The sequence below is a fragment of the Leptinotarsa decemlineata genome, unplaced genomic scaffold (assembly GCF_025532065.1).
Source record: "Leptinotarsa decemlineata unplaced genomic scaffold, Ldec_3_MD MMD2_tig00026358_RagTag_RagTag, whole genome shotgun sequence".
NCBI classification, from domain to species: domain Eukaryota; kingdom Metazoa; phylum Arthropoda; class Insecta; order Coleoptera; family Chrysomelidae; genus Leptinotarsa; species Leptinotarsa decemlineata.
In genome coordinates, this window is record NW_027412703.1 from 4,266,583 (window position 1) to 4,293,294 (window position 26,712).

Below are 26,712 nucleotides of genomic sequence, written 5' to 3' on the forward strand. Positions count from 1 at the left end.
CGAGCTGCCAATCAATGAACGATCGAATTTAATTGTCCAGTTAGATAGGTTTCAGTTCATTATGCCAGAGCTGTGAGGCAATGGCTTAACGAACATTTTCCAAACCGATGGATAGGCATTGGTAATCCGTGGCCACCCAGATCTCCAGACTTCACAGTTTTGGACTTTTTTCTCTGGGGACTTCTCACTCAAAAGGTTTACAAAAACCGCTCAAGAGATAGAAATAAACTTTGTGCAAGAATTCGACAGGTATGTGCAGATATTAGCCCTCAAGAACTAAGGAACGTAATCAGAAACATTCGTAAGCGCTACGACACATGTATCGAAATACGTGGTGGACTAGTAGAAGCTACTAGAATATGAGTCAGAATTAATTGTTGCATTGAAGAAACATTTCAATAATTAGTTATTAGTTACGTTTATTAAAATTTTTTGTTTCATTGTTAGTTGAATTGTGTGAATGTAATTCCGTTATTTTCATTAAAAATATTAACGCTATTTGTTTTTTTTTTTTTTCATCTGGCGGCACTTTATTGTTGAAATCATAAAAAAATTATATATTGTGACTGTTAGCTGTGTGAGTTTTCGAATTTTTGAGTTGTCATAACTTTGTTAATAATGAATATTTTTTCATAAAATTTTGGTCACACCTATTTAGAGGCACTCTGAATCCAGTGGCGTAGTGATTTTTTCAATAAAAAAATTGCTAATAAAAAATCCCGATTTTCGACTAAGAAAAAATATCGTAGTTTGCCCTGAAACTTCAATAAACGTTTCAAATTTTGTCCCAATGTATACCTTTTAGTACTTGGCATTAAAAAAAATTATTAAAATCGATTTACAACTTCAAATTTTAGGGAATGTGGAAATCTTCCAAAGGAACAATAAAACAATTAATTTCAATATTAACTCTTACAAAGAGGTGTAAATCCTCCAAAGAAGATACACATCTCACCCTGTGCTCGACCATAACAATGACAATCATAGTCACAAGAAAGGTGCACCATCGTATATCACCTACTTTCGGAAATGTCAAACGTATCGATTTTGTCATTGAAAGGAGTTTCGCGGTGCTCAACCGGAATATTCTCAAATGAATGAGCCTCTCAATAGCTTACCGAATAGCTGGCGAAAATCGTCCGAAACTCGACAAGCAAGAGTCGTAACCCAGAAACTGAAAAGACCACAAACGGGGGATTATCCTACGTTATCTTCTCCATACTGGGGGCATTTCCGGAGGGTAGTCGCCCCGCAACTAATGCTTTCCGGATTGCCGATTATGCCGATATACTCGATCGCCGACAGCAATCTCTCGATATGTACCGGAGGCTCTAATAGAGAACTGAATTCACGAGCAATCTGATCGCGATGAGAAGGAGACATAAGTAAATACATTGCAGTGTAAGGCAGATACTGTAATAGTGATAAAGTATTTGTTTGGTTATCCATAACTTTTTTGAAGATTATTTCCTTCACACCGATAACATGATGAAAACAGTGAAGACTATGCCACCAAAAAATTTACTTTAACAGCGATGAAAGGCTTCTTTGGTTGAAGGTGTTTGACAATGTTTCGTAGTGTATTTCATCAGTTTGGACTTCCATTGTCTAATAATAGGGGAGCCCAAGCAGGGATTTCGGGATTTACTGAAGCGCGGCAGATTAATATACAGGGGGATACCTTGTACCCGGTTAAGTACCTCCACCAAATATGAGCCCCATATATAAGGCCGCCTGTGGGGGATAAAAGATCAGATTAGGTAAAAAAAATTGATCATCAGAAATTCTCGAGCGCGTCAGATTAAGGTAGGGTTAGTTGATTACCTGCCAAAAAGTGTATATTCCAGTAATCTGACATTTGAGAGTGACGTAAAGAATGGGGAGAGCAGCAAAGTTGTAAAAAAATAACGTCATTTCAACATTCTCGAGCGTAGCTATTTTTTTTTATTTTGAAGGAAATAATCCAAGGATAACGAAAAATATATAATCTGACGATTTCTGCAAGCCTAAACAACAAAAATTTGTCGATAAAGTTTGATGCGTGCAGCTGTGTGATACCTCTATCTATTACTGTCTCACTCCGTCCCCACTCTGAATTCTGTTGCCTTGACGCCATCACAGCTGATCACAGAGACTCGTTCGTGATTAAGATGAAGATGATGATTATTTAATCAATTAATTGATGGATGTAGCCGTTACTACGTGGTAGAAAATCATAATGAAGAAAAGAGAAATCAAACTTTTTTTGTTTTTACCAGTTTTATTTGTAACCAACGTTACTGCAGTTTCGTCCTATAACTTATAAATATATAAGGACATTTTCAAACTTATATAATATATAACTTTGAAAATGTCCTTATAGGACGAAACTGCAGTAATGTTAGATACAAATAAAAGTGATAAAAAACATAGAAAGTTTCATTTCTCTTTTCTTCATCAATATAAATTAATTGATTATAAGAAATCAAATTTTTCTGAGCATTTCTTTAAAATTACTTTCTTATAAATACAAGTATTCTACTTAAAAAACATACACTTATTTATTTGAATGCTATTTCCTGAGCTTTTCAATTAGTTGAGTTCAATGAATTAGAAAAAAAATATATATTGTTTTTGTCAGATTAATCGAATCCCTCTAGATAATCGTCAGATTATGAGACAGCACATCTAAAATATAAAGATGAACCATATATAACTTAATCTGACGCGCTTGAGTATTTCAAAATGGCGAATTTTTTTTGCACATTATAATAATGGCTGCGAGTTTGCGTCAGATCTAAATCGTCAGATTAGTGAATTTCACTAGTTCGGACTTCCATTGTCTACTATATAAAATGATTTGAAATCCCTGAAATAACTAAAAAAGAAGAAATAAAATGAATAGCTGAAAATAACAATTATATTAAGCAAAATAAACCTGAAATGAAATGATAGTGAAATAAAATACAAGTAAAATAAAACAATTGAACAAAAATAAATAAAAATAAAGACATGAAAAAAGAAAATAAAAATAAAAAGTTGAGAGATTCCAAGTCACGTTAGTTCACGACGTTTCGATTGTTAGTATCTACAATCGTTTTCGGGTGATATTTTCTTTTTTCATTTCTTTATTTTTGTTCAATTGTTCTATTTTACTTGTATTTTATGTCACTATTATTTCATTTCAGGTTTATTGTGCTCAATATAATTGTTATTTTCATCTATTCATTTAAATTCTTCTTTTTCAGTTGTTTCAGGGATTTCAAATCATTGTATATAGTAGACAATGGAAGTCCGAACTAGTGAAATTCATCATGAAACATTGTCAATCATCTTCAAACACCCCCTTAGAAAATCTGACGCACTCGACTAAATTTTTTTTCTTTTCACTTTTAACCCTTACGTACAACCACCCACATCATGCAAACGATCAGATTAACATACTAACATTATTAAAAATACGTAGGACATCGATGCTGTCAATATCTGACGCGCTCGAGGATGTCTATGCAACAGTATTTTTTTACATATTTATAAATCTATAGCCGCTTCCCTCACCGATGAAAAGGTATATATTATAAACATTTTTTCTTCTTATCATCTAAGCTTTGCAACCCCATTTTGCATCGTGGGATCTCCTGCTATTACTTTCTGTATTCTGTTTGGTAAATAATCTTTGAATTAATTTAATGCAATGCCTCTTACTCCCACGTCCTCCAATATCTGAAAGAGTTTGCTATGGTCGACGGTATCAAACGCCTTTGATAAATACAGTTGAACATTTTTTCTGATCCTGAAAGCAGTTGAATACCTTACTTGTTAGTTCAAAAAAATTTGTTCTATTGATAAGTTTTCCCTGAATCCATATTGGGAGTTGGAAATGATTTTGTTGCCGTCGAGAAAGTTTACTAATCTGTTTTTTAAACATTTTTCGAATATTTTTGCGAAATTGTTTAATAACTGTTATGGGTCTATAGTTGTTTGTTTTTTGTTTGTCTCCAGATTTATGAATTAGGATTGTGATGGATTTTTTAAAAGTAACCCGGATTTGTCAAGAAAGAAATATTGAGTTCAGAATAAAGCTTAATGGTTTTTTTGAGATAAATGTGATATTTTTTTATTTTCAAGTGTCAAAAAAATTATACCGATAATTGCCAATGTTGATTTTTGTGATTCTTGCAGAAATTTGTTCAGTAATTTGAAATCAATGACAATGTTTCATGTGTATAAATATACACGAGTCTCATTTCACAAATTCATAAAAAATTTGCAAAATTTCAATCTCTTTCTGACTACAACACAAGAAATAATACATCATCTGATATTGACCCGGTTTAGGGTGTCTACATCAGTTAGTAATTTCCTTAATTTGAGTTTGTCAATAAACTCCCAAATGAGGTGGAAAAATTGAGTCATTAGAATTTCAAAAACACAACCGAATGGTTTTTCATTAGAAGCTCTTTTTACACTCTTGATGAATATAACCTTTGCCACCTCTATTGCTACAACAATAAGTTATTATGTGGGTGAACTTTCCCAAACTTCTAGTTTTTCATAATTCTTAGTGAATTATTCTAGCACTTCTCTTTATACGTACGATTTTTATAATAGTTTCATTATGCTTGCGATATCATCAACCCTATATTTAGGTATATATTTTTCTCATGGTTAAAGTAAAACTGTGTACCCTCTCGCTGAGTATTTTTGTGTTACACTATCACTTGCTACAAATGTTTATAACAAAACATTGTCAAATAAAGCATCCATCTCTCTATCTATGAGGATTCATTTGATATTATGATTATGTCAGTAACTAGAGCCAAACCCTACTGACATAACTCAAATAAATATGTGAATCAAATAAAACTCACCAATACAATGAAAGATACAAGAGACCAAAATAATGAATTAATTGCCTCACTTCAAAGACTCACATTTGATTCACTGATTTACACTTGAGAACCAATAATTCATATCTCATCCAGAAATCTCAATACAATATCCTTGACTTATTCTTAGAATATTACATTTTCATTTCGAATAGAAACCGTTATTTTGAATCTCAATGAAACCGAAAAGAATACACGACTCACTAGCTGCGTCAAGTAGGTCGTCTATTGTTGTTGAATACGACTTTAGTCATTCGCGTAGTCTGTTCATATATTCGAACATTGTTTTCATAAAAAAGTTATTGCTGGAATTTCTCGTTATCCAGTTAATGAACTTTATTTAATTTGAGAATATATATTTTGTTCTTATATCGATTCATTCAACTGAGAATATTTCAGGAAATAATCCTTACCTACCCATTTTTAATGGAAACATTAAAATTTGAAGTTATAAATCGATTTTAATAATTTTTTTTCAAATGTCAAGTACTAAAAGGTCTACCTTGGGACAAAATTTCAGGGCATACTACGATATTTTTTCTTAGTCGAAAATCGGGATTTTTTATTAGCGATTTTTTTATTGAAAAAAAAAACACTACGCCACTGGATTCAGAGTGCCTCTAAATAGGTGTGACCAAAATTGGATGAAAAAATATTCATTATTTACAAAGTTATGACAACTCAAAAATTCGAAAACTCACACAACTAACAGTCACAGCAACTAACAGTAATTCTAACTCATATTCTAGTAGCCTCTACTAATCCACCACGTATTTCGATACATGTGTCGTAGCGCTTACGAATGTTTCTGATTACGTTCCTTAGTTCTTGAGGGCTAATATCTGCACATACCTGTCGAATTCTTGCACAAAGTTCATTTCTATCTCTTGAGCGGTTTTTGTAAATGTTTTGTGTGAGAAGTCCCCAGAGAAAAAAGTCCAAAACTGTGAGGTCTGCAGATCTGGGTGGCCACTCTATAAACGGACTACCACGGCCTATCCATCGGTTTGGAAAATGTTCGTTAAGCCATTGCCTCACAGCTCTGGCATAATGAACTGAACACCCCTCTAACTGGACAATTGAATTTGATCGTTCATTGATTGGCAGCTCGTGAATAGCATCCCAAAACTCTGTGTTTAAAAATTCTAGAAACCTCTGCGCATTAATGTTTTCCTCAAAAAATAAAGGACAAATAATTCGTTCGTTCAATATCCCACACCGGACGTTGATTTTTTGGGAATACTGGCTTTTACAGTTTATTAGCCAGTTAGGATTATCCGCTGCCCAATAGCGACAATTCTGTGATGACACTACTCCATTGGTAGTGAAAGTGGCTTCGTCGGTATATAAAATATTTTTTAGGAAATTTCTATTGTTTAAATACTCCCCTTGGGCCCATAAACAATATTTCAGGCGTCTTGCTTCGTCGTCTTCTTGAAGTGTGTGTAAAAATTTTGGCTTGAAAGGTTTAATATTCTTCGCCTTGAGACATCTCCGAATAGTTTCTCGTGGAATATTCAAATCTAAAGTGGCATTTCTTATAATGGCATTAAGATTATTTCCGAAATAATCTAAAATGATTTGATCATTCCTGTCATTCCTGTTTCGTCTTTGTAAATGATTACTTTTTAACATAATTTTTGATACTGCACCAGTTTCATTGAATATTTAATTTATTATATTTACCGTACCGCAGCTAATACGAGGACGATCTGGATGTCTTTCATTTATTAAATACTCTACAAACCTCTCTAGAACTTCTAACGTCATCTACCGAAAGGCGTACAATTTCAATTTTCTCTCTTACGCTCAATTTTGCAGCCATAAACAAAATAATTCGAAGAACTGTAAGGTGAATATTGTTGACTTAAATATTCAACGAAATTCATTTTTTGTGGAGGAAAAAATCAGTTTTTTTATCGACCTTTTTTGGGTAATTGTTACCTTCCACAATCTGAAAAAATATAAAAATTATAATGGAGAACTTTATACAAGTGTAGAAGGGCAAACTTTTCAGTTTACCCCGATAAGTTACTGCGTAAAAATCAAAGTATTTTTCACAAAGAAAAATCTTCTATTTATCAGTAACTTGTCGTATTTAACAATTTTGCCTATCAAAAAAGTTAATAAGAAATAATACTTATCTTTTACGTTTCGGAGGTCAAAATCTGCCTCCGTCTTCAGAAATGGAAAAAAATTCGAATACATACGCAGTTATATTAAACTGCGTATATCAAAAAAGGAATAACTGCGTATATATTCGAATTTTTTATCCATTTCTGAAGACGGAGGCAGATTTTGACCTCCGAAACGTAAAAGATAAGTATTATTTCTTAATAACTTTTTTGATAGGCAAAATTGTTAAATACGACAAGTTACTGATAAATAGAAGATTTTTCTTTGTGAAAAATACTTTGATTTTTACGCAGTAACTTATCGGGGTAAACTGAAAAGTTTGCCCTTCTACACTTGTATAAAGTTCTCCATTATAATTTTTATATTTTTTCAGATTGTGGAAAGTAACAATTACCCAAAAAGGTCGATAAAAAAACTATACTTAAATCTTTCACAAGTGTCAAACTGTAATATCATTTCCATGGCAACTAAGTTTGTTGACAATAGTACACTTAAATCTTACACAAGTGTCAAACTGTAATATCATTTCCATGGCAACTAAGATTTGAATTGAAATATTAGGTTTTAGTTTTAGTTAATTTGCGTGGAAACTAGAATGTAATTCCGTTATTTTCATTAAAAATATTTACGCTATTTGTTTTTCTTTTCATCTGGCGGCACTTTATTGTTGAAATCACAAAACAAAATATTCTCATGACTATATCTGTTGATATAGGGTGTTTTTTGTGACTGTTAGCTGTGTGAGTTTTCAAATTTTTGAGTTGTCATAACTTTGTTTATAATGAATATTTTTTCATGAAATTTTGGTCACACCTGTTTAGAGGCACTCTGAATCCAGTGGCGTAGTGATTTTTTCAATAAAAAATCGCTAATAAAAAATCCCGATTTTCGACCAAGAAAAAATATCGTAGTATACCCTGAAACTTCAATAAACGTTTCAAATTTTGTCCCAAGGTAGACCTTTTAGTACTTGACATTTCAAAAAAAAATTATTAAAATCGGTTTACAACTTCAAATTTTAGGGGGGTGTTACAACTCGTGCGGAAACTGGATATTTCATACTCATTTGACAAGATGATAAACCACGAGAAGTAGGCGAGTGGTTGCCAAACTCGTATGAAATATCCTATTTTCCGCATTAGATGCACATTATATCAACTATTTCAAGCAACCTCACTTTCAAGTCATTTTGAATTTTTGAATTTTTTCAAATCATTGATTATGTTCTCATCAAAACCGGTAACAAAACATCTTGAAAAAAAAATGAAACAACATATTTCAAGATTTACCTCGAAAGTACATTGCTTGCGAACTAATAAATGTTTTTTTTCTTCAAGAACTCGTAATTGTATAATAAAATGATAGCCCACGATTTTTCGATTTATGACATGATGTAATAATTCAATATAAAATATAGTTATTATTATTATTATATAATTTTATTAATGAAAAGAATTATTCTTTCAGCCACAGCTTTTTTATAAGAAATAGATTGATCGATGTAACACTCAGCTACTGTTGTAGAGTTCCATCTTCCGTGCTTCTTAATATCCGTTATATTTGCTCCCGATTCTACTAGCAAAGAAGCAGAAGACCTTCTCAAACAGTGACGTGTATATTCCTTTGGTTCCGAAAGGTTCAGAAACTCAGCAATGGTAGAAGGCATTTTTTCAAACGTGTTTATACCAACTAGGTTGGCACTGTAAATATAATTTGAGTATTTCAGAAAAACACGTTGATGATTAATAACAGAAGGCCGTAATGCAACGTATATTAGAGTAGTCAATGTTTTTTGCAACAATGCAAAAAGAACGACCTATTTTCGTTTCTGTATTTGGAATTTGAACCATCAATGATTTATCCATTAATTTAATGTCTTCCATTATTCAATGGCACAGCTCTTTATGCCGCCAGACTCCATATATTCCGAAAATAGTAGCAACTTTTATCATCAAATATTTCTCATCTGGCGCCTCATTTATAAACCTCTGGAATAATTGTTAGGAATCATACGTTAAGACCTCGTTAGTCCTAAGCTCGCACAAGTTTCTCAACTTCTGAGAGTTGTCGTTCCTATGGGAGCGACAGCTGATTAACGGAAAAACAGATTTTAAACAGTTCAAACGTAAGAATTTTCGATTTTTTGGGCCTATAACTTTCATTTTTCCTTTTTAAGAATGCTATTACCTTAAAATATTTGCTAGTATTAACATTATTTTCAACTAGCGCACTCGACATTATTATTGAAAACTTGGTCCACAAAGTTGACGAGTTCCATATTTTTTATTTCTCTTCTAGATAGGCTGAGAAGACGGTTTCGCTGAAATTTCCTTAGAGACGTTTTTAAGTCTACACCAGCTAAGAAAATTAGAATATGCGACGTCGTAATGTTGAGCCGATTTTTCTGGTAACAATTCAATTGAAGTTTTTTTTTGCAGCCTCTTCAATATCGTCAGGAACACACAATTCCTCAGCAGCAAGAACTTTAAATATGACTTTGAATAAAACGCGTCAACTGTAAACAATACTGCTTGTTGGTAACCGTGTGATTTGGCGTCACCTGACACGGCCACTTCACAGCAAATGCGATAACATGAAAATAGTTAATTGACAAGAGATGTCAAAACGCGTTTTTTCAGAAATTTTTAATTTTGTCTGTTTTATTATTGAAACAGGAAGGTTGTACAAAAAACTTGGTATGATATTTGTGTTAAAAGTGAGTTTCATTTTGTTCGTGAAATAGCTCACTACGCTCGTTTCGCAAACTTTTTGACTCACAAAACAAAACTTTACTTTTAACACTCACATCGTAAATATCTAGATATTACACCAGTCATTTAAGCTTAAATTAGGTAAGAATCTTGGAATTCGAGATACCCAGCTGTAAGTCTGTGAATACTTGTTTATTGACACCCTTGAAGTTGTCTCAAAACCTACATATGGTAGGGTGTAAGCAACTATTAAATTTCAAGGTCAAAGGTCACAAAAATCGTTTTTTTTGCGCTTTTTTTTGTAAATATCTCATTTCCTATGGGTTTTTTGCTATTTGTTTTCATCATCAATATTGTAGAATACAAAATTTTCTACAAATTCTGTTCAAAAATTTTTTTTCATACGGTGAACCGTTTTCGAGATAGAGGACGGAGAGCGCGCGGTCACAGGATCACTTCAGGTTAACCGGTGCCTTCGGTCGAAAACGCGTGGATCCATTGTTACTCTTGCAAAGAATTACTGTCAGCAAACAATTTGAAAGTAATTTTGAAGAATATCTTCAATATGAATTGAGTCCGTATCCAACAGCTCTATTTGATAATGATGGCATGAGAAAAACAACAAAATCGTCATTGTATGACAACATGAGCCCAGTTGATTTTGTTCCCAATGAAAATAATGTGACGTTCATTACTGATGGCGGATTTCTTCTTCATCATGTTGTAAGGAGCAGAGAAGATACTTTTTCTATTATTTTTGATAAATACATGAATTATTTACAAAGGCATTACAGTTCCAAAATAATTGTTGTATTTGACGGATATTCAGACTACAGTAAGAAAGTAAAAGCTATGGAGCAGCAGAGAACTGCTGCACTTTCAAAAACGTATGAAGTCTGTTTCGATGAAACAATGGTTGTACCAGTTACTCAAGAAAAATTCTTATCAAATCGAAATAACAAAGATATGCTCATTAATATGTTAATTGAAAAATTACAAGCTGCAAATATTACTACTAAACAAGCCAGAGATGATGCGGATGTTATAGTTGAAACTGCAATTGAAGAATCAAAGTCTGAAAAAACTACAGTTATAATAGGACAAGATATTGATTTACTTGTCATTTTAATTGGGCATACACTGTCTTACGAACAAGAAATTTTCTTTAAAAAAGTTGGGAAAGGAAATGTAAAAACGGAGATATACTCGACTAAAAGTTTTGATAATTATCCTCATCCCAAAACACATATTTTATTTCTGCACGCATTAAGTGGCTGTGACACAATTTCTGCGCTTTTCAAAAAGGGAAAAAAAATAATTTTTAAAAGTTTTTGAGAAACTGACAAATTTGGATGAACTAGCTGCAGCATTTGAGGAAGAAAATTGTTCGGCCCAGAGATTATTAGAGAGTGGAACTCGAACCTTATTGGCAGTCTATAATGATCCGAAATCTGTGAAAAATCTCGATCATCTTCGTTATATGCATTACGTCAAGTCTACAAAACTTTAGTCCATTTTTTTACTTTTAATGAAAATAAATGTATTGAATGATATTTTTTAATAAAAAGATTAATTCATAATTTATTTGTTTTTTTCATCATGTAAGAAGTTATTAATTAGTTTGAAATTCAAATATAATTGCTATATTTTCATTAACAATTCTGTAATTACATGGTGTTGTTAAATAAATTAATACTGAATAAAAAGTGGATAGGTTAGGAAAAAAATTATAAAATATAATATAATAGTTTATAAAAATTGATAAATATTTATAATCATTGATTTATTGATAGTTCATCAACTATATATGGCGCGTTTTCGACCGGAGGCAGCGGTTGACCTGAAGTGATTCTGTGACCGCGCGCTCTCCGCCCTCAATCTCGAAAACGGTTCACCGTATGAAAAAACTTTTTCAACAAAATTTGTAGAGAATATTATATTCTACAATATTGATAATGAATATAAATAGCAAAAAACCCATAGGAAATGAGATATTTACAAAAAAAAGCGCAAAAAACCGATTTTTGTGACCTTTGACCTTGAAATTTAATAGTTGCGTACACCCTACCATATGTAGGTTTTGAGACAACTTTCAGGGTGTCAATATACAAGTATTTACAGACTTACAGCTGGGAATCCCGAATTCCGAGGTGAACTTACTATAATGACTGGACTATATTACACATACTCAAGTACGTACTTCCTAGTAGACCTATGACGATACTAATTTAACAACTGATAGGAACGCGAAGCTGTATTCTGCAAATGGTTGGAATTGTAATGATGCATTCTGGAATTCTGTAGAAGGATTCCTACTACATAATATGCCATTTATATAATTACACAGTTTATGTAGGGCGATTCATGCGCTAAGCCTATACAAAATGTCAAGCTAACATAGAGTGAAAGTTTTTCAAGGTTTCATCAGGCGCTGACTATGAACTGAATTGTTATCAGTAATGAACAAACAGATAATCAGGAATAACATGTGTCAATTCTTAAGGTGTACAAAGTCGATTTTTCATGTTATGATTTTTTTCAATATTTTCACCCCATTTTCATCCCCTCAAACGCTCTGGAAAACTATGGCGTAAAGTTTTTTGTGTCAAATAGATCATCATGGATAATATATCTCAAACTTGTAGGTGTACTCATTCAATTTCAGAAGATAGGATTTTTTCGACATTCCACCCCATTTTCGCCCCCTCAGACGGCCTGAAAAACTATAACTTGAAGTTTTTCTTGTTGAATAGATCATCAGGAATAACATATCTCAATTTTGTAGACATGTTAAGACATTTTTTTATATTTTCACTCCATGTTCACCCCCTCAGACGGCCAGGAAAACTTCAACGTGAATATCATATCTCAATTTTGTAGGTGTACAAAGTAGACTTTTCTTGTTACGATTTTTTCAAATATTTCCACCCTATTTTCTCCCCTTCAGACAGTTTAATAAACAAGGACGGTTCTTTTATTCACTAAACCAGTAAATAAGCATATCATATTGAAAAATGGTAGGTGTGCAGAGACAAGAAGAGAGAGAAGAGACAAGAAAAAGAGAAAAATCACATCAAAACACCAGAATGAAGAAAACAAAAAAAAGGGAGAAGGTAAAGAATGTAAGAAAGACGACAATGTAGGAAAAGTGAAAAAAATTATATTCAATGAAAGCAATAGCTCTAATGATGATGATGACTATTTTTGTATCATTTGCGATGCCTCCTATAATGAAGATACATCAGGTGGTGAATGAATCGAATGTACCTATCTCTTGCAAGAACTGGGCGCAAGCAGGATGTATCAAAGGTGATAGATATCACAGCATTCTGTTGTTTGAATTGTGATTCAGATGATGAATACGAATAGATACTCTTTCAGTTCGTATGTATTTAAAATAGTTCCCAATACTTGATATTATTTGTTGATTTTGTGACAAACTACATATCATATACGTTGTTTAAGTCTGAAGACGATAATAATTAAGTTTAAAGATGTTTATTCCAGACTCATTACTTAGTTTTCGAAATAAAAAATGTGCCATTTTCTGCATCATCGTATGATGTTGTTTAAATAATATATCTAAGTTTAAATATGAAAATATACCCTGTTTAAGACCGATAAATAGTTATTTTAGAGAGATTTTACTTTGTTGCGTTGTAATATTTAAACGTATTTTGAGATTTCGTTTATGTTCAGATATTTTGTGATTTTGTTACTGTGAGTTTATAAGAATACGAGTTCCATGCAAGGCTGTAATAATTACACTTCCATTAATAAAAAAAATATGTGCTGAATATATTTATTTTTCTTTATATTAGTCAGCATAACCTGTGTCAATTTTTTCGCCTTCTGTTAATATTTGCCCCATTTTTTGGAAAAAGCTTTTTATCTACGGCATCGTTACTATTAAGTTTATTTTGAGATCATTACGTAATACCTGAATGATTTTAGCATCATATACCTAAATGTTGAATTATTTCTTAGCTACAACTAAAACTATATTTTTTGTTAATTGTCTCCCCTATACAGTATAGAAGTATAAATATAGATCATTTAAATGAAATGAATAAAAACACTTTTGTCTAAATACCACTGAAAAATTTTATTTTACGACCGGTTTCGGATTTGATCCCATTATCAAATATAAAACTGAAATCTGAATTTGGAACATCGATTTTATAGAATTTTCAGGTATGCTGCAAGGCCAGGTATTTGAGAGACAGGATGTCAACTTAAAATACCGTTCTGAAAACTCTAGGGGTTGTTAAACTCATAAATTCATGAGAGGATACCTACATAAATCAAGTTGCTCGTTTAGGGGTATATGTTTCTGGTTTTTAATTGATTTAATGAATCGAAGAGGTTTTATATTAAAGTGTATAATATTTTAAAATTCTTGCAAAGCGCTTTCGACTTTCGTCATCATCAGAGCTCACCTGAAAGTAAGTGATCTAGTTGAAAAGGGAATTTAGTGAAATTGAAGTTGTAAAATTTTATAATAGTACACATATTTTGATCAAAATAAGGTGAGGAAAAATATCTCACAGAAAGTGAATTAACTAAGGTGGTGGAGTTATAGGCCAATCTTCTATCTGATCTGAGATTAAATTTACTAATTAATTTGTGAATAATGGATGGTTGATAACCATTGTTGACAGCAATGTTTTAAAGTATTTAATTCTAAATTAAAATTGGAGGGAGATAAGGGAATGTTCAACAATCTGTTGACATAACAATTGAAGGAAGCCATTTTATGTTGCATGGGATGAAATGTTATTTCCAACTTTATAGAAAATACCATACCTGGTACAAAAATTTCCTTTAAATCTCAAAACAACTTAAGTAACTTTTTAGTAAATTCTAAAGACAAAATCAACAAATTGAACAGAAGTGGAGTCTACAAGCTTAACTGTTCTGATTGTTCGGCATCTTACATTGGTAGAACCTGTAGACCTCTTTTCACTCGTATTAATGAACATATAAAAAAACCTGATAAATCTGCTTTTGGCCACCACATAAAATTTCACAATCACAACTTTAGTCCCAATAGAAATTCCAAAATATTACATAAAATAGATAATAAAAATTTCCTTATACTTGACTTGTTTGAAGAATTGGAGATTTCTAAAGAACTTTCCAACAATGATCATTGTTTGAATACTCAAGTAAACTTAAACAGAGATTTCCTTCCCCTTCATAAGAGGATTATGAATTATTAATTAATCACAGTTCATTAATATAATTTATTCAATATTTTTCCTCTACATATTCAATCAAACCCATAATGGATCACTCCTCAAGTTGGTACCATTATTTTAACATGACACTTGACACATTCTGTCTCAAGTTTTCCTTCTTCATAAGATACTTTGACTGAACCACATGGCCTCAATCCAAAAATGTATTTTCTTGACTTAAGCCTATTTTGTTTTATATAATTCAAATATTACAATGTACAATTCACTTATCTTGATAGTTCCTGTTGCCTGACAAGTAAGTAATCTCAAACAATTTTTCCAAATTTCTTAACCTTAAAAAATTTTACAACTTCAATTTCACTAAATTCCCTTTTCAACTACATCACTTACTTTCAGGTGAGCACTGATGATGACGAAAGTCGAAAGCGCTTTGCAAGAATTTTAAAATATTATACACTTTAATACAAAACCTCTTCGATTCATTAATTCAAATAAGTGTATTCAGCTTTTCCAAATCCTTTTAATTGATTTGTTAATTTTCATAGACTTCATCAGATTCATTTTTCTCCCTTCATTACATATATGTAGGATTTTGAGGTTATCTTTATTTATTTTGTGGTTTGATTCTTGAAGATGTTCGTACATTGCAGATTTTTTGTCCAGACGTGTTCACGCAGTCTTATTTCAAAATTTCTACCGGTTTGGCCTGTATATACTGCAGAGCATTTGCTACACTCTATTCTATATATACCTGATTTTTTCCTTTTATCCCGTTTGGGTTTTGCATTAAACAGAGTTCTACCTAAATTATTATTATTTGTCAAAGCTGTTGAAATTTCGTATTTAGAGAAATCATTTTGAATATTATCTGAAAGTTTACCTGAGTAATTGATGCTACTGTAGTTGACTATATTGTGTTCTCGACAGTTTGGGAATAATTCACTCATAAGTGTTTTGTGAGATTTACCTGATATTATCGTTTCTATTAGGGAAATTGGTATCTGATTGTTCACTGCAATTTGCTTAATTATTTTTATTTCATCTTGGAAATTCTTTTCTGGTAAATGGATTGCGAAATCTCTGTGTATCATTGACCTAAACGCGGATAACTTCTGTGAGAGCGGACTGAAAGAGTCAAACGGAATTGTACAGTCTGTGAACGTGTTTTTCCGGTAGATATTGAATTGAAAACCATTATCAACTCTTGAAATATTCATGTCTAAGAAATTAAGCTCCTTGTTTTGTTCGATTTCTACTGTGAACTTAATTTTTTATGTAGACTATTGAGAAAATTCGAAAATTGAATAATTTGTCTGTTTGAACCATCAAAACCAACCAGTACATCAACAACATATCTGAACCAAAATAAAATTTTCCAGTGATATTTAGACAAAAGTGTTTTTATTCATTCCATTCAAGTGATCATAAATTACCATAAAGTAAACAAGTCATCAATCACACATAGATTTGTTTTAATTGGATAACAAGATTAATCTGTTCTTTAACGGTTTGGACCACCTTGTAAATAATATGTGAATGTTTAACATTTGAACATTTTCAACGCCATGTTTTGGAAGGATGAAGGAAAAAGGAGAATGTCAAATTTTAGTCTCTTTTCCTTCATCCCCGATTTTCCTTGGCTTTCTTCCATCAAAGAGTTCTAAGTACTAGCTCAATCGTTACATAATTTATTAATTTATTAAATTATTAATTTCTTCATTCTCGTAATTTTTGTATTTACTTCAGATACGAACTCTAGGAACAGGTATTACTTCTTTTAGAGAAATTCTTCTAGCATGTAGGAAATCGGAATAGGCAGCAACTATTCTAGCCAACCAAATCGAAATGATTCACTTTTTCTACACAGAATTTATTACATAACGATATTTCTCTGAATAAAGATAAAGTACGTTAATAAAGTAAAAAATTAACTTGAAATTATTATGACCTGAAAACAAATGTGTAAAGGAGGGATGATATTACTCTTGAGATTATGTGAGTATATTAATTTTTCAAACTATCTATAAATTAGTGTGGGTATTATGCGTTTTACTGCTCCTCAAATACCTAATAAAGAACTTGGACTGAACTGACCACAAATTATACATGACACATACCCAAAACTACACGAAAATACATAGATAGGTACCTATTTTCTCATTTTACGTTTTCTTGTCATAACATACCTGATTACCCTTGGATCCCAAAGAATGTTTTCAAAGAGCAATTTATTAGTTATGGCGTAATTTTATTTGAAACCACAGTCCATACGTTCCTATACTTATGTATTTATGACAAAATTTTAATTTTGATTCATAGCATACGCCACTGACTTTTATTCGTCACTTCACAAATTATAAGTGAACACAAGTTAACTTTCATAGGTTGCAAAATTATGTGAAAATCAAATCTTTTTTTGTCCTATACCTACTTACTTACCTATCAAACATTGAAAACATAAGTTTTGAAATTAGGCATCCCGTACGTGGAAGTAAGTTGTCTCCATTCAGCGAATTCATTTTCAACAGAATTTAAAAATCAAAAGTAAAATCAAGTGGAGAACTACAATTAGAAATTACTACTGGAAATTGATACATTCATTCTCCTCGAAAATCACGTCAATTGTCGCAACAATCAACGAATATGAAAAATCTCGAGTTTCTTTTCAGATTACGCGTTTCTACGTTCTAGTTTTTTGTTGGCCGGTGTTATTTACAAGAATATGTGTAACTGAAATCACGACGTTTTTCAATGAGAATGATCAACGATGTCTGCCGGTATTTCAAGAAGTTTCAAAAACTTCGCCGGAATTTATCAGCATAACCTCAAATATAACAGAACAGTGGAAACAATAAAGGACTCACCTACAGGATATGAAGAATATCTGTTCACTTGAAACGTATATTCAAAGTTAATTCACGAGGTTCACAACAAAAATAGTCTTTCAACAAAAACGCGAAATAACTTGACACTACCAATGACTAACCGACACTAAACTGTCTGAAGTTATTTCTTTCCAAAGCACACTACATCTACGACTATCTCTGCTTGTGCAACTTCGACTGGAATACACAGTTTGCTATGAAGAACTATTCGCTAATTCACGAAAACGTCGCGAAAAGTCTGGATCGCGTAACAGCAGCAATAACCTAACTATTTCATAACAAACTGATGTTGATTATCAAAAGGCCACTCTCGATTCCAAAACATCCCCTCCGAATGAGCGTTACTATGGATACAACGCCGACGCGCGAACTGAATGTTAATAATTTGAAAGTAAGTACTGAAATTCAACTGATTTACAAAAATTAGATGAGAATGAGAAGGTATATGCTAAAGAATATTTCTTACTATAACTATAGGGGCCTTCAGGGTTAGGGCAGGCAAAAAACAATTACATTCCACATTCAGGTTTTGATTCTTTTAAAAAAATGTGTTGGATCTCCAGCGTGTTCATTATTTATTATAATAGGACGGAAAACTTTGAGTAAGTGGATACTGTACTCTTATTACGTCCCAACAAACAATACAACGATGGCAAAAGTCCGGCCCATTGAAGTTTATGATGGGAAAGTGCCTGTGTTGGCAAATTGTCAATGGGCTAATATATGCCCTTCAGTTGCAGGCTTTCACCAAATAACCAACATTGGGCCAGTAGTGGTTTATAGTAGTTAAGTCATTGAATGTTTTCTATCGTAAGCCCATTGTTGGCCATTAATCAGTAAATGGTTCCAAATTTACTAACCTCTAATATTTGTTCCAACCTCATCTGCCACACTGTCAATTGTCATATAATATCAAATTTTGTTAACAACTTTTTAGATTATTTATGTTTATGTAGTTTTGATATTCAAATTATAATTCTTTGACGATGTGATACAGTGGCCTGTAAATGAATAGAAAAATGTCGCAAAGCGGCAATTGTTTCATCAATAAGTAAGTATCATAACCTAAAAGTTTTCAAACATAATTACAGAGAATAGTAAAAAAAAATACTTGTCTCAGATTTTTACTTGTTTCAATGTAATTCCATAATGTCTAATATCAGCAAATAAGTAAAGCTTATAATAATAGACAAATAAAAAAACAAATTGAAAATTCTTTGTATTTAACGGATCTGGACTCCAAAGCTAGTACAAGCTTCGTGAAGAAAAACCCGGCTAAAAATTCTGATACTGTTAAAGAAAATATATTTAACACCATCCAACTCCATTCAATAGAAAACAAACAAAACAAACAAGATAATGTCACTGAATTACTACAAGATTCTCGCGTTGAAGTGAATCCTGAAAATGTTTCATTGGATTTTGAAAATGATGAATCTTCTGTTTCTGAATGTGAATCGCATATTTCACTTGTTTTCTCTGAAAATGAGCTTCTGCAAGAAGCTTCCATTGAAAACCGTGCGTCTAATACGGATGTTGCTAGAGGAAGAGTTATCGAGAACGATACTACTGTTAATTCCACAACATTTCTCAAGAGGTGGAGCATTAGGAATAATATTACCCATACAGCTCTCACTGAGTTACTGAATTGGTTCAAAAGTTAAATTTACATCGGACAAATATTGATATTACCCCATCTACAAGCAATCTGAAAAGAAGCAGCCTTCAAGAAGCACTTGAGTTAACTTCAGAACCAGTGTATACTTTCAAGAACATATACGACTCTGTTAGGAGGATTGAGAGTAAGTGATAAAAATTGGGCAAAAATAGATATGTATGTATTTTTGTGTGTGCAAGTGTGTATGTGTACATAAATATTTTCTTGGGGTTGCAGTAAGTGGTAAGGGCTGATTAGTGAGAAATTCTCTTCCAGTATAGAATTTTCGGTCTAATGATCTCATTAGCTGCCTTGTTTTGAGAGTGTGCTACACTGTGACCCTTAATTTTAGCCTAATCATTTGTTAAAATAACATATTTGTCAAAATTCAACAAATGGTATAAAGCTAGAATTAAGAACCCTGTTACAACACACTCTCAAAAAGAAAAAATGTATCAAAAGTTTTAAGTTCAAAACCTCACTAGCATTGGGGTGTATCATATCCTAGACTGTTTATTCGTTTTGAGTGTGCTAAACAAGTATGTTTAGGAATGCAATTATTGTTAACAATTATTTATGTTTTCCTTTATTTGTTACAGCTTTAGTTAGGCAAGTATCAACCAAAGTTGAGGTTCTTACCAAAGATGTCCAATATCTCAGCCAGATAGTACACACTTCCAAAGAGAGTGATCCAATGGAAAATGATGATGTGCTTCTTCAAAAGATGCCATTGTCATCACAAGAACAACTCATAGAATTTGATACAGAGTTAAAGAATGATCTAACTTTTTCAGAAATTGTAAGTATAGTTAGAACCTAAAATAATTTGTTGTGGATGAATCACGACATTGAACATAATTTATCTACATATATCTACCTAGAAATTGTAAAACCTACAGAAATGAAGTTTCACCATTTTCATTAATAAATAATAATTCTTTGAATTCATATTTTGTATATGGGAAAGGTATACACTAAACAAAAAAATTGCTTTCTCAGAAATAGTTTATTAGTAATTTCTTTTGTTTATATTTTCAGTGTTCATCCCTTTCCGTTGTCGGAGACAGAGATGGGTTTGATACTGTTAGAAGACTACTTTCGAAATGAATAAGCCATGATCTGGCTTTGAATATGAATTGGTCAGGGAGAAACCAAAAACTGAGTTTCAAAGAGTATGAGAATACTCTGAAAATGATAGTAGGTATATAAGCCATAATCCATCTCAGTTTCCATAAATTAGAATAGAATAAAATAACTTTAGTTAGCTCTAAAACTATATTTAACAAACTTTCATAACTATCTGAATATAAATAAAAACCAAACATGTTCAAATGACAACGGTGAGAAATACAGCAATAAATAATATTTTCTTGGAAAAATAATTCAGCTCCGTTCAAAAAAATGTTTTTTTTTCAAAATAAATTTGAAACAATTAAGATTTTTCATTTTTATTTCGTTTGATTATTTGTTATACTGAACACCCCTTTGAAAAAAATTGAATCTTATTGTGTTGATTTTAAGTTATTTAGATTTAGAATATAATTATTTTGTCCCCTAGTAAAATAACAATGTTTTTCATTATAATTTTTCAAAATGTTTTTAAAATAAGGAGCAGATTTATTCAAATTTATTTCATGGATTAAAAACTAATGTTTGATACTTACAATTTTCAAAAATATTTGATAAATCATTTGAAATTTGAGAAGAATTTGTGATGTTAACAGATTTTTTCATCAGAACATTTTCATAAACCCTCGACAATTTAAAAAATAATATATAATAGTAATATATATTTTACAGCTGTGGTAAGGAAAAATCCCGTGGCACGGGAAATGACAGCAGTCGAAGTGGACGGTGCCATAAAGGTATGGCTGAGAAGTGCACCAGATAGAAAAGGGGGTCGAGAAAGACGAAGAAAGGAGTAATGGAATTGTCATTTGTCAGAGAAATGTTTTATTTCATCTAATATGTTTTTTTGAGAATTTTATGTTGTGTTTATAAAATGAATAATAAATTAGGTTCTTTCATTCAGTTATGATACTTATTTTATTTTTTCTATTTGTAATATTTTTTTAACCCAAATGTCGAACATTCATGTATATATATATATATATATATATATATATATATATATATATATATATATAATAATAATAATAATAATAATAATAATAATAATAATAATAATAATACTTTATTCACGAATAAAAAAATGAATAAATAGTACACACAATTGCAAAGTAATTGAATAAAGTAAGGCAAACGATAAGTGATGCATCACTTGTTTCGTTAATAAATAGAGAATAACAAACGATTTTTTTCTGGAAAATAACAGGTATGTAAAATAATATAATAAAATAAAGTAGTAATAGTATATACATAACAATAATGGTATAAAACGATATATCCGTTTGTCACAATTAATTTAAAATTGACATGTAAACAATATAAAATATAAAATTGATGAATAAGTGACATAAAACAAAAGACAACAGAGATTAAGTCTATATAGATACTAAGATATACATTTCAGTATTTTTTTTTTTTTTTTTTTTTTTTTTTTTTTTTTTTTTTTTTTTCTTTCCTATGTAACATAAATTGTACTTTCATGAGACATACAATATGAATCGTGACATGATTTCAAATTAAGTGTGGTTTATTAGTAGCTTTTTGTGGATTTCAATGTTTTTCTATTAATGAATTGATTTTACATCGATCGTTTTCCAGTATGAATTCTTTAAGTTTCTTTTTAAACTTCCATTTGCTAGGAATATATGATTTTGAAGCTCATGTTTTGTCTGTTAACTTCTAATATGTCTTTACATTCATAATCATAATTCAGAGAGTATGTCTCGATTGGGTTTATTTGGAATTCTCGGATATATCGATCCATTTCTTTGAAATATAAAAAGCCTAATATCTATGTTAGTGTTATAAAAAGAAATAAGCGTAGTGATAATTTGAATATGTTAGTAGTACAAGCGCATATGCTAATATTTGTAATTCAGAGCAGTGAAAATTTACTTGTGTGAATTCGACCGGGTCCATATTTTGACAATTTTAATTTGTAAACATATAAGCAAAAATAAATTCAAATAATCATGAATAATTTCAGTTGAATATAAATTATTTGTTGCGTGGTAGTTGTTTCCTAGATGATTTCTTGATATTTTCTTCTCTTTGAATGTCCGCTGGTGATGTCTGCCCTTTTTTAGGATAATTTCTAAGTAGTTTGATAGTGTTCGTATTTGTCCCTTCTTTAGTTATAGGATTTGTCTCACTCTCTACGCTGAAATCATCGCCTACTTCTCTTTGCCCTCCTTGGACTAGATCTTGGTAACTGTAGCCTACTCCTTCAATGAACAGTATTTTACGAAATATGTGAGCTTTTTTGTTTTTGTTCCTAGCTTCTACCAAATATTTAATCAATATCTTTCTTTCTGCTCTTTCTTCTTCAGATATATATATATATATATATATATATATATATATATATATATATATATATATATATATATATATATATATATATATATATATATATATAGAGTAAACCTATATGCAATGGCCTAATGCGGGAGATTGGTGCTTGGCCATTAATATCAGGTGTGGGGAAATTGTAACAGGCCATTGATTTCCCTTAGAATATTGTTTGTTGGGTAAGAACAAGGCTGTTACTGGCCTATTGCATTTTCAGATATATGAGAGTGCAGGCCCAGTGCTGGGAATTTAAAATGATCTGATGGGAACTTGTACCGGGGCTGCTGTCGGCCAGAGTAAACCTATACGCAATGGCCCATTGCGGGAGATTGGTGCTTGGCCATCAATATCAGGTGTGGGAAAATTGTAACAGGCCATTGATTTCCCTTAGAATATTGTTTGTTGGGGTGGCAACCATTTTGAGAATATTCGAAAATTCATAGACGTACGTTAAAAAGGCCAAGTAAAAAAGTTGGGAATTTTGAAATTGTAAAATTGGTATACCTACTACTTAATATTCGTGAATACAAATTTGGTCACTTGAAGAGAACCATTCAATCCTCTAGATCAGGAGTCGGCATGTAGTTTTAGGTGGGGTCCGGATACTGTGGGAAATTTTAACGAGGTCCAGAAAAAAAAATATTAATAATAAAGTGCTACATATGATTTTGGTTTCAAAACCCATTCTGGATTATAAAAGAAATACAAGACCTCTTATTAATGTGAGAAACTACACCGACAGTCTTGAGCCAGTTATTTATAGTTTGGTTCTTGAGAGGAACAGCAAATTCGAAGTGTGTCTTCTAGGTGAGCGTCTGTTATTCTCGAACGGTATTTGTTTTTCAAAAAATTAATCTTTGAGAAAGATGTTTCACATATGTATGTCGAGCCATATTGATAGACAAATTGATAGCTAGTCTATTTCATATTTTTCTGAGCCATATTTAGCCAAAAATTCTTCAGTGGATACCATTCTGTATATTTGCAAAGACACATCTTCTTGCAAATCAATTAAATTCATTTGAAGAGATGCTTTACCAGATTAAATAACTTGTCAGCCACATCTGTCCATATTGCCGCTACATCAATTTCAACTGGAGATTCAAGAAACGGGGATAGCTTGCCTATCTCTGCAAAGTCTTGAAATCTTGTAGCAAATTCGTTCTTAATATCGACCAGAAATTTTACATTGCAATGTCTTCTTCAGAGGTCTCATTTTCAAATTCAAAAATTGTCGGAAAATGAATAAATTCTTGTTCAACGATATCTTTTTCAAAGATATCTAGCTTACGAAAAAAAAGCAGACACGCTTTGTATCAGATCACGTATTAATTTTCCATTTCCTTGACTACTCTCTATTGAGCGCATTCCCATATTTCAAAATATCTTTCAGAAAAACCACAACCAGCATATCACGGTCGTTTTTTATAAACTCAAAGTGCTTTCTAGCTCCCTGCGGATCCAAATTTTGCAAGAAGGAGGATACTTGTTCTTTTATTAGCCGAAACGTTCAATAACTTGACCATTACTCAACCAACGAACATTGTTGTGTTGTAGTAAGTCAGAAAGGGCAGAATCACATCCAGAAAGGAACTCTTTGAAATGTCGGTGCTGAAGAGCAGAATGGGATCTCAAAAAATTAATCAACTTGACCAAGTTGTCCATCACTTCTTTGAGTGTAGCACTGAGTTTTCCACAAAGGGCTGCCTTGTGAATTTTGCACTGATATGATAGTAGACCTATATTTTTATCTCTGATTCTCTTTAGTACACCTTTTTCTCTGCCAATCATTGCTGGGGCCTCGTCAGTTGAAAGCGAAACCATTTTATCATAACTGATGTTACATTTCGTATAATAAAATCATCGATAGCCTTGAATAAGTCTTCTCCTCGACTGTTATCTTTCAACGGCAATATTGTTAGCAACTCTTCCCTGAAATTCTGACACTCAATGTCAAAAAGTCTTACGAAAATTGGCTTTTGTTCATTATCAACAATGTCATATGATTCATCGAATGCTATGGCGTAGCAAGGTGCTTTTTGCAGAAGTTCAAGTTGAGTGTTTTTAATGTCCGCAGCTAAAATTTCAGTTCTTCGTGTATTACTTTTCCCTGACAATGGAATACTTTGAATTGCAGAGACATCTTTTTTTTTTTCTTCAAAAAGTGACGTGACTACTGCCAACATAGATTCCTTCACTATCTCAGAATCTGAAAATGGTTTCTGGTGTTTGTCTGGTGTAAAAATGCTCATAGTTGGGGGGGGCCTACTATACCCTGGAAGAATACTTTCAGGATTATTTTTGCTGAGATCTCTATCTTTGGCGGCGGTCATATAACGTATGCCTAATTCTTCATATGTTTAGAGGTAGTCCTTGTAATTTCATGTACAAAATGTAAAAATTTTTTCTTTTTGTTTTTTCCGGCATGTTACTTTATTCATTTAATTGGCACATAGTAGTTTTGTTGTTCAATATTATTTGGCTTAGTGGTATAAATCTTGTTGCTTTTGTATATGCAATTATGTCCGCTTATTGTAAGTGTGAATTTATGTGTATTTATGATCTCCTTGCTAACTGTATATTTGTGATGTTATCATGGTGACTGTATGCTTTGTCATGAGAATTGTTATTCTTGGACAATAAAGTATATTTTGATTTGATTTGATTTTGATTTGATTATTAAAGCGTCCAGCACACACGTAACGCTGCTTTTGTGGATTTTTCTTGGTCGCTCATGCGAAGAAATAGTAATTTTGTACTCTTTTCGTGAGAACTGAGATATGTCAGAATTTTTTCTTTACGAGCCTGACTGACAAGAGGAAAGTTTTTGTGGAATTGCTGATGAGTTGATTCGTAGTGTCGCTTCAAATTTCCACTTTTAACAATAGCAACAGTTTTATTGCATATAAGGCACACTGGAACAGCTTGAAACCTATCAGATAGCGTAAAACAATATTGTTCAATCCATTCTGTCAAAAACCTCAAATTTTCACTGACAGATTTCCTATTTTTAGGATCCATATCAACGTAGTTACAGAAATATTTGATAATAATAATAATAATAATGGCTTTTATTGATGGTTCCATACAATTACAACCAATCAAATAGCAGGATTCAATACCTGCGTATGATAAATCATCGCAGAGATTGCTCTTCCATCAAACCGTAGAAACAAAAAAAAGAGAGAAAAAATATTAAAAAAATTAAAATAAAAAAAAATAAAAATAACAGTATTCTATCTAGAACAGTGCAACAAGTATATAGGTGCAGTGAAATTGAAATACAAATATATATATTTTGTTGAGCTTGGAGAAAGGTTGATTGATTTCGATTAGTTGGATCTATTTATTGTAAGAAGATATTGTTTTATCTTTCGTTTGAAACTTCCTAATGGCAGAGGTTTATATTCAATGGATATTTGATTATATGAGGAGGCAATATGGTAAGTGAAAGATCCGCGAAATAAAAAAGTTTTATGCTGTGGTATTGTTAAGTGTGTCCTGAATCTCAAGTTGAGATGGTGTACGTCAGTTCTAAAGGATATTTTTTCGAAAAGATAGGAGGGTTTTTTTGTTTTAAGGAGTTTTTGAAAAATGTTGCAGAATGAAATGTTCGTCTGGATTCCATATTCAACCAACCCACATCCCCTAACAGATGGGAAATGCGTTCTCGTTTCCTCGTACACGTAATGAGCCTAATGCATGCATTCTGGAGTTTTTGGATTCTAAAACTGTCACTCTTCAAAATTCCCGGACCATACACCACGTCTGCGT

General features: G+C 31.8%; 2 protein-coding genes and 1 long non-coding RNA gene across 4 annotated transcripts in view; 1 reads left to right on the forward strand and 2 right to left on the reverse strand.

Annotated features, from left to right (window-relative positions):
- LOC111512275 (uncharacterized) overlaps positions 1-17,891 on the reverse strand; it is a 139,018-nt gene extending 121,127 nt beyond the window's left edge. The window contains exon 1 of the mRNA XM_074184850.1: positions 17,785-17,891. The gene's annotated coding sequence lies outside the window, so the exon portion shown is untranslated. The remainder of the gene's footprint in view (positions 1-17,784) is intronic.
- The window catches only part of LOC111516143 (uncharacterized), a 752,250-nt gene extending 734,350 nt beyond the window's left edge, over positions 1-17,900 (reverse strand). Inside the window, exon 1 of one of the 2 annotated variants that reach the window (XM_074184848.1) lies at positions 17,781-17,900. The gene's annotated coding sequence lies outside the window, so the exon portion shown is untranslated. The remainder of the gene's footprint in view (positions 1-17,780) is intronic. The other variant, XM_074184849.1, reaches the window with a different exon arrangement.
- Positions 17,901-18,411: 511 nt separating this feature from the next.
- LOC141486598 (uncharacterized) lies at positions 18,412-21,472 on the forward strand. The gene is made up of 4 exons (XR_012467943.1): positions 18,412-19,603; positions 20,058-20,257; positions 20,497-20,655; positions 21,259-21,472. It is a non-coding gene; the product is annotated as an uncharacterized lncRNA (long non-coding RNA).
- The last annotated feature ends 5,240 nt before the right edge of the window (positions 21,473-26,712 follow it).